Source organism: Nuphar pumila, chromosome 7, assembly GCF_984573655.1.
Source record: "Nuphar pumila chromosome 7, dmNupPumi1.hap1.1, whole genome shotgun sequence".
NCBI classification, from domain to species: Eukaryota; Viridiplantae; Streptophyta; class Magnoliopsida; order Nymphaeales; family Nymphaeaceae; genus Nuphar; species Nuphar pumila.
In genome coordinates this window covers 45,469,301-45,478,598 of record NC_143255.1, presented here as the reverse complement: position 1 = coordinate 45,478,598, position 9,298 = coordinate 45,469,301, and positions in this window count along the sequence as shown.

Here is a 9,298-nt window from a genome sequence, read left to right as displayed (position 1 = left end):
CTAAGGCAGGCAAAGCAAAAAAATTTATATGTGATTCTATCATAAATGATATATGTTCTAAGGCAGTAAAAAAACTCTATATGTGATTTTGGCATGCTCATATGTGTTTTAAGGTAGTCAAAAAACTGAATATGTGATTATAACATGCTCATATGTGTTCTTAGGCAGTCAAAAAACTGAATATGTGATTATAGCATGCTCATATGTGTTCTAAGGCAGTCAAAAACACTTTATATGTGATTCTATCATGCTCATATATGTTCTTAGGTAGTCAAAAAACTGAATATGTGATTATAGCATGCTCATATGTGCTCTAAGGTTAGGCAAAAAACTTTATATGTGATTATAGCATGCTCATATGTGCTCTAAGGCAATAAAAAAACTCTATATGTGATTATAGCATGCTTATATGTGCTATAAGGCAATAAAAAAACTCTATATGTGATTATAGCATGCTTATATGTGCTCTAAGGCAATAAAAAAACTCTATATGTGATTCTATCATGCTCATATGTGCTCTAAGGCAGGCAAAAAGTTATATATGTGATTCTATCATGCTCATATGTACTCTAAGGCAGGCAAAAAGTTATATATGTGATTCTATCATTTTCATATGTGTGCTAAGGCAGTCAAAACACTGAATATGTGATTATACCTGAGAGGGACCTGCAATCGAAGATCCTCTATTTAGCACAATACTGGTGATCTCATCTCGGAGAAAGGGGGCGACAGTGTCATGGAAGTAGTCATTCATTGTGTCCTTAATGATCTGGCGTAGTGTACATCATCACCGAAAAGAATAGGCTGCTGCTTGGAGCTTAAGTCGGCGAAAGTAGACTGTGAGTTGTAACTGGAAGAAGCAATAACTGGTGAAGTATTCAGATTACTTCCAAACCTGAACACGCAACCTTTTTTGGGTTCACCTGCTGCAGTCACCCATGCTGCAGGATCAAATGATGGATGCTGAGTAGCGTCATCGCCATATCGCTCTACCATATGTTGCTCATATGCCTCCTACAAAATAATGTTTAAAGTATGCATTAATAATTAATGATAACATTATGATAACTTGCATATTGCAATGATTATTAATAGAATAAATACATACTGTTGTCGTTCTCGCCTTCTCTGATACGAAGACTCCCGTGGTCTTCCGTTTATGTGTTTCAACAAACACATCCTTATATGGTACAATGCCTCCTTTTTCTGCTTTTTGCGAAGTTAAAGGATAAAAGATTTAGTACACAAGTTTGCAATAATACTTATAAAATTAATATTATATATTGATGAGTTACCATTTTCTTCAGGTGGCTCCCAAATGTCTTAGATCTACCTGTGTGTAGATGGGCTTCGAGCATTTTCATTCTATTTTGTGCAGCCTTCGCACAACGATTTCTAAATGCATCTCCCGCCCACTTATCGCACATTTCATTCCAGTAATCTCTCCTGATAGTAATAGGGTCATGTCCCTTTCACTGTAGTAGATCATCTACTACGCCAGATGTTTTTTTTGCTGCAGTCTTCATAGTGTGCAGCATGTCTGCAAATCGATTGGCAACCACCTTCTGCCACACCTTCCTTACATCATTTTCTTCTACCGTAGTTGCGAAGCGATTCGAAGCCTATAAATAATTTCAGAAAGTTAGTAGACATTACTTAAAAAAATTAAATATGAAACACATTAACTATGAGGAACAACTGTATACCGTGAATGAGGACCACAATCTGTCTAACACCTCCTTTGGGTACTCTTTTTATTGAGCAACCGGTCCTGGTAGATGTTGAAAAAGTGAATTCTTAATCTCCCGTACTACTTCTTGTGGCTCAAACCTCGTGTTGTACATGAATTGTTACACAGTAAATATCAATATAAAATATTTATAAGATATGCAATAATTGAAAACGAAATACTTATGGTCGATTATCGATATACACTATTCAAATGAGTCTTCTTGTGCCAGACTAAGAAGACTCTGCTTCTTGTGTTGGCTCCTGACTTGTGTGATCAACTGGTGTAGGTGGGTCGTGTATAGGCGAAACATCATCTATAAAAAAATACGTTAGAAGTTCTCAGAATGCGCATTTGAACTAATCAAGCATCCAATTAGTTAATCAATATACCTATCACAGGAGCCCATGAAGATGGAGGTTGGGTCTGGCTACTACTGGATGAGCGACCACTGCAACCTCCACGAACCATATTCTAACAAATAACATATGTCATACAATACATTCAAATAATTCATATCAAGTATTACAATACATTCAAGTCATCCACATCAAGTATTACAATAATTCAAATCATTCATATCAGGTACTGCAATGCATTCAAGTCATTCACATCAAGCATTGCAATGCATTCAAATCATTCGCATCAAGTATTACAATGCATTCAAATAATTCAAATCATTCACATCAAGTATTGCAATAATTCAAATCATTCGTTGCATAAATTACAATACATTCAAATAATTTAAATCATTCACATCAAGTATTGCAATACATTCGAATCATTCGTATCAAGTATTACAATACATTCAAATAATTCAAATCATTTACATCAAGTATTGCAATACATTCGAATCATTCGTATCAAGTATTACAATACATTCAAATAATTCAAATCATTCACATCAAGTATTACAATGCATTCAAATAATTTGTATCAAGTATTACAATACATTCAAATAAAATTTTTAATCATTCACATCAAGTGTTGCAATACAACTCATGCATTCACATCAAGTATTACAATACATTCAAATAATTCAAATTATTCACATCAAGTATTGCAATGCATTCGAATCATTCGTATCAAGTATTATAATACATTCAAATAAATTTTTTAATCATTCACACCAAGTATTGCAATACAACTTATTCATTCACATCAAGTATTACAATATATTCAAATAATTCAAATCATTCACATCAAGTACTGCAATGCATTTAAATAGAGGTTTGTAGTACAAGATTTTGCTCACTAGCTTGAAAATTCTTCCTCATCACTAGTTTGACTTTCTTCTTCTTCTTCTTCTTCTTCTTCATTGTTTGCCCATCCACTTGGTACATCATTTGGATCACATTCATCTATGAATGTTTCATCGGCCAATGGAGATATAACATGCATATCATGCGCAACATCGTGACCATAAGCGAAGTCATAGACATCATATGATTGATAGTAATCGTTGTCTTCAGCTAACTCATCTTCCTATAATTGATCATACTCGGGGTATAGTTTGGACTTCACCTTGCAAACTGTCCACCATTCATTTCTATCTGACTTTTTTATACTCGGATATGAAGTATAATAAACTTGTTGAGCTTGCGAGGCTAATATGAATGGTTCATATGTTCCAAACCTAGATTTATGATTCACCTCCACAATGCCTGAAGCTTTGTCGAGTCTTGTTGCAGTTGGATCAAACCAATGACACTTGAATAAAGTTACCCTGTTATTTATGCCTAAGTAAGTCAACTCCATTATTTCTTCTATAACACCGTAGTAATCATGTTCATTTTCACCGTAGCTGCTACCCTTGACACACATGCCACTATTTATCGTTGATTTGTTTATACCATAATCTTTTGTATGGAATCGATAACCATTTACGATGTACTCGTTGTAGCATTGCACAACTTTGGTCGGACCATTTTCTAAATCACATATTCCTTGATCTTTAACATCACCTTGGCAGACCTACGCATAGACATAAACAATGATTGTGATCATGATCAATTAAGTAACTTAGTGTTGTTTATAAGTACAAAATTTATGTTAGCTTCTTTACCAACTGTTTCAACCACTCCACAAACTTAGTTTCACGTTCTTTTTGTACTTCTGCATCAGTGAGATGTGAAACTTCTCTTTGCAACTCCAGATCAAATCATCTGCAAACTACAAATACTTATATTACCGAGCCATGTATCCACATATAGAACATAAAAGGATTTATAATTGTGTTGCATCTACATATACTTACTCGATGTATGGGTCGATCGCTGAGAAATTAAAAAGAATATAGATGTGTGTTGCGTCTTGCTCTCGATCTGTCAATAGCCTTGATCGGCAATTACCAAATGCATGCCCAAGTGGTTGAAATATCGACAGCTTGACAGCTACAGTTACTTGTTCTCCATCATCGTTACGGGGGGGACATGTGTAACGTGTTGGAATATGAGGTTCGAAGTACATAGATGAGAAATTTGAAATCTCTTCTAAAGTGTACGCTTCACAAATAGAGCCTTCTACTCTTGCTTTATTACGGACCTTTTTTTTAGGTCGAACATGCATCTGACAAGAATATACATTTCAAATTTTAAATATTTGTCATTAAAGAGACAAATATAAAAAAAACATATATCTTTCAAATGGGTACATCCATCAATATTGCACAGGGCCACCAACCCTTAGTTCATATGGCAGATGTATGATCAAATGTTCCATAACATCGAAAAATGCTGGCGGAAATATCTTTTCTAGCAGACAAACAGTGGTGATGACAGAGTCATCGAGATTCTTTACATCTGATACTACGACCTCCGATGCGCACAATGTTCTGAAAAATCCACTCAACTCAGACAATACCCCCCCATATAGGTTTGTCTAACATATCATGAAATGCTAGGGGTATCAATCATTGCATAAAGATATGACAATCATGGCTCTTCAACCCATATAACTGTCCATCGTCAATCTTCACAGCCCGAGCAATGTTAGAGACATATCCATCTGGAAATCTCAGTTGTCTCAACCATTGACATACATGTTTTATTTGATCAGGTCCGAGCACGTACTTTGCCTTTGGTTTCAGTACTTTGTCATTATACTCTTTGAGTTCTAATTCTGGTCTTTTACATATTAATTTTAAATCCATACGGGCCTTCGGATTATCCTTCATTTTTTCTTTAACATTCATTACTGTATTGAACATATTATCAATCATATTTTTCTCCACACGCATCACATCCAAATTATGTTATATCAATAGGGTCGGCCAATACGGTAGTTCCCAAAAAATAGATTTCTTCGTCCAATTGTGATCCTTACCAAATCCACGGAAGGGTGTAGGACATTGGGCATCTGTTAATACATCTGAAAAATATTGCAATCTTCTTAGAATTTCTATGCCAGACAATCTTGAGGATGAACCTTCTGTTTCAGTTGTGCCTGCTTTAAACGCATTCTTTTATCGTCGAAATGGATGGTCGCTGGGTAGAAATCGACGATGACACTCAAACCAGCAAGGCTTCCTTCCATGCCTCAATCTAAAAGCTTTGGAATCCTCCATGCAGTACGGACAAGCCAACCTCTCATGTGTGCTCCAACCAGATAACATACCATATGCAGGGAAGTCACTGATTGTCCATAGAACAACGACCTTCATGTTGAAATTTTGTTTTTTGTGGGCATCATACGTGGTAACACCGTCATCCCATAATACTTTTAGTTCATCAATCAATGGTCTTAAATATACATCAAGATTTTGGCTAGATGAGGTCGAACCAGGGATCAACATAGACAAGAAAAAATTTGGACGTTTCATACACAAGCTTGGTGGAAGGTTGTATGGAGTTACAAATATTGGCCAGCATGAGTATGGAGTTGATCTACCCCCAAATGGATTAAATCCATCTGTACATAGACCGAGTCTAACATTTCGCACTTCCATTGCGAAGTTCCGATGAGTACGATCAAAGTGCTTCCAAGCTTCAGCGTCAACAGGATGCGTGATCTTGTTTTCATCGTGTCGAACTTTATTTGCATGCCATCTCATGTGTTTAGTTGTCCTTGAAGACATATACAATCGCTGCAATCTAGGAGTGATAGGAAAGTAGCATAGCGACTTGTATGAAACTTCTTTTGATCTCGTGCTACCATTGCCTCTTGTTTTTTGCTTAAACCGAGGATGCCCACATGACGGGCATGATATGTTGTTTTTCTGCTCTTTGAAATAAAACATGCAGTGATTTGGACAAGCATCAATCTTTTTGTAACTCATACCTAGAGCGTTGACCATAACTTTCGCACGATATAAATTTTGTGGCAATTTCTCATCTTTGGGCAACATACTCTTCACAATCATGCACAAACGGTCAAAACATGGTTGACTCAAATTATACTCGGACTTCAAATTCATTAGTTGAAGAACTGCAGACAAGATAGCGTGACTCTCACAACCATTCCAAAGTAGCTCATCAGCATCTATAAGTAAATCATAAAATCTACAGCTGCATCATTTGGTGATTCTTCATCTACGGCAGTTCTTACATCACTATAACTCATAGCAGAACCCAGTTTTGTTCCTGCGGCATCAAATATTAAATCTGTATATGGATTATCGTGCACCACATTCACCCGTGCATCAAAATTGTTTCTAAATTCTTCTCCATGAAATGTCCAGTTTTGATAATCACTCACAAAACCCTTTTTGTATAGGTGATGTCTAACGCTATGAGGTTCTACAAATCGATTATTCTTAAAAATCTTGCAGGGACACCTAATCTGACTTGTGAGATCCACTGTACTAACACTTGTCATTGCAAATTCAATAAAACTGTCAACACCATCCATATATTCATGTGATAACTCATTGTCCACTATCCTACGGTACATCCATTCACGGTTTGCAATCATTTTCTTATGATATTACGAATAATAGCCTAACGAATTAAAAGAGAACAATCAGAATGCTACGATGAAGAACATATCAAATTTATCATGCAATATATGATGTCATACAATAACAAGAATTTTGATGCATGCATTGATAACTTAATATTTTCATGTGCAAACTACTAATGACACGGTACAATCATTTGAAACATGCTTTCATTATACAATTTCACATGGAAGTCATAATCAAATTGAAAGTTACATGCAAGCATGGATACAATTACATCAAACATTGCAATACATCGTAATCATTCATATCAAACAAATGACAAACATGTACCTGCAACAAACACACTTTAATATCTCACTAACTACTACCATGCCTAGCATGGATTCCGTACTCCAAAAATAAGAACACTTCAATATTCATACATTAAAATCATGCTCAGTATGATCTCCGAACTCCAACGAAGCAACCCTAAATATCAACAACTAAGTGAGTGTGTGAACAATAAAGTGTTACATCTAATAAATTAAATAACATGTGATACGCTTCCATCACTTACTCACCACGGATATTTACCCGATTTGCATTGTTTTTGACACTTACTTACCACAGGTGGCTGAGCACGAGCTGGTTCCGTTGAAAAATCTGCACAAAAAAATATTGTTTTAAAATGAAGTCACCACGAAAAAAAAAAATTATTCTGGCAAGGGGTCGACTCCCCTGCTGTTCCGGCAGGGGGTCGACCCCCTTACGGAACATAGGGGTCGACCCCCTTACGGAACATAGGGGGTTAACTCCATTACAAAACGTAGGGAGTTAACTGACCCCCTGTTCGGGCAGGGGGTCAACCCCCAACCTTTCCGTCAGTGAGTCGACCCCCTGCTGGAACAGCAGGGGGTTGCCTCCCTGCCTGAGCAGGAAAGGCTTGACCCGTGCCTGTTACGGCAAGTGGTTAAACCCCCTGCCGGAAAGGCAGGGGGTTAACCACTTGCCGGGGTCGACCCCCTGCCCGGGTCAACCCCTTGTCGGGGTCGACCCCCTGCCGGAAACGGCAGGGGGTTAACCCCCTGCCGAAAACGGGAGGGGGTTAACCCCCTGTCGGAAACGGCAGGGGGTTAACCCCCGCGTTTTCGGGCAGGAGGTTAACCCCCTGCGTTTCCGGCAGGGGGGTCGACCCCCGGCCGGAACAGCAGGGGGTTAACCCCCTGACTTTCCGGTAGGGGGTCGACCCCCTGCGTTTCCGGCAGGGGGTCGACCCCCTTGCCGAAAAACGCGGGGAGGCGTCCTTTACCTTTCTCCGGGCGGCGGACGGTGGGACCGGCGGACAGTGGGACCGGCGGACGGTGGGACCGGCGAACGGCGGGAGTGGGACCGACGAACGATGGGAGCAGCGAAAGAAGAAAAGGAAAAGTTGTCTGGGATTAGGGTTATTCGAAACTTAGCGACGGCTTAGCGATGGATTAAATCCATCGCTAAGCCCACGTAAATCAAATTTACGAAACCAGCGACGGACGATACGTCGTCGCCAAGTCCGTCGCTACTTAGCGACAGACTAAAGTTTGTCGCAAGAGTCATCGGTAAATCGTGCAGACGTAACGACAAAATAGTATGTCGCAAAATCTGTCGCTAAATAGCGACGAACTGGGCGAGGGACTATATTTCGTCGCTGGTTTCGTATGCTTCATTGATTATAGCGACAGACGTATTTTGCTCGTTAATCCGTCGCTAACTAGCGACGGAAATATTCCGTCGCTAACAACGTGTTTTCTTGTAGTGTATTTTAACTTCATGTGTTGACACAAGGTTCAACTCTTATTATTTGAGAAGGACACGTCTGCTTTATTATCACAAAAGATCTTTAGTGGTCTTTCAATAGAGTCCACAATCCCAAGACCCGTAATGAAGCTTCTTATCCAAATGACCTGAGATGAAGTCTCGTATAAAGCAATAAATTTTGCCTCCATGGTATAAGCAACACTTGTAGACTGCTTTCCACTTTTTCATAAGACAACACCACCTGCTAGTAGGAAAATATATCCAGTAGTAGACTTTCTACTGTCGAGATATCCTCATAAGTCTGCATCATAGTATCCAATGACCTCTAGGTGATCAATTTTTCTGTAGGTCAACATGTAGTCCTTCGTTCCTTATAAATAGCGCATGACCTTCTTCACTGGCTTTCAGTGCGTAATGCATAGATTTGACAGAAATCTACCAAGCATTCCTACAATAAATACGATATCAGGTTATGTGCAAGTTTGCGTGTACTGCAAACTCTCAACCGCTAAAACATATGCGACAGTTGTCATCTGAGTTTTTTCATTATCATCCAGATGACAATCCTTTAGGCTTAATTTATCTCCTTTCACTATGGGTGTCGAACCAGGATAACAATTCTCCATCCCATATCTTTTAAGAACGTTAAGTATATAGGATTTCTGTGAGAGGCCAATGATACCCTTAGTTTTGTCACGCGAATATTGATTCCAAGGACATAAGTGAACTCACCCATATCCTTCATATCAAAATGAGAGAAAAAAAAATCTTTTCTCATGTAGTAGACTCAAATTATTAGTTGCGAGAAGAATGCCATCAACATATAAAACCAAAATTATAAATTTACTCTCACTAGTCTTAGTGTAAATGCACTGATCAACAATGTTTTCAGTGAA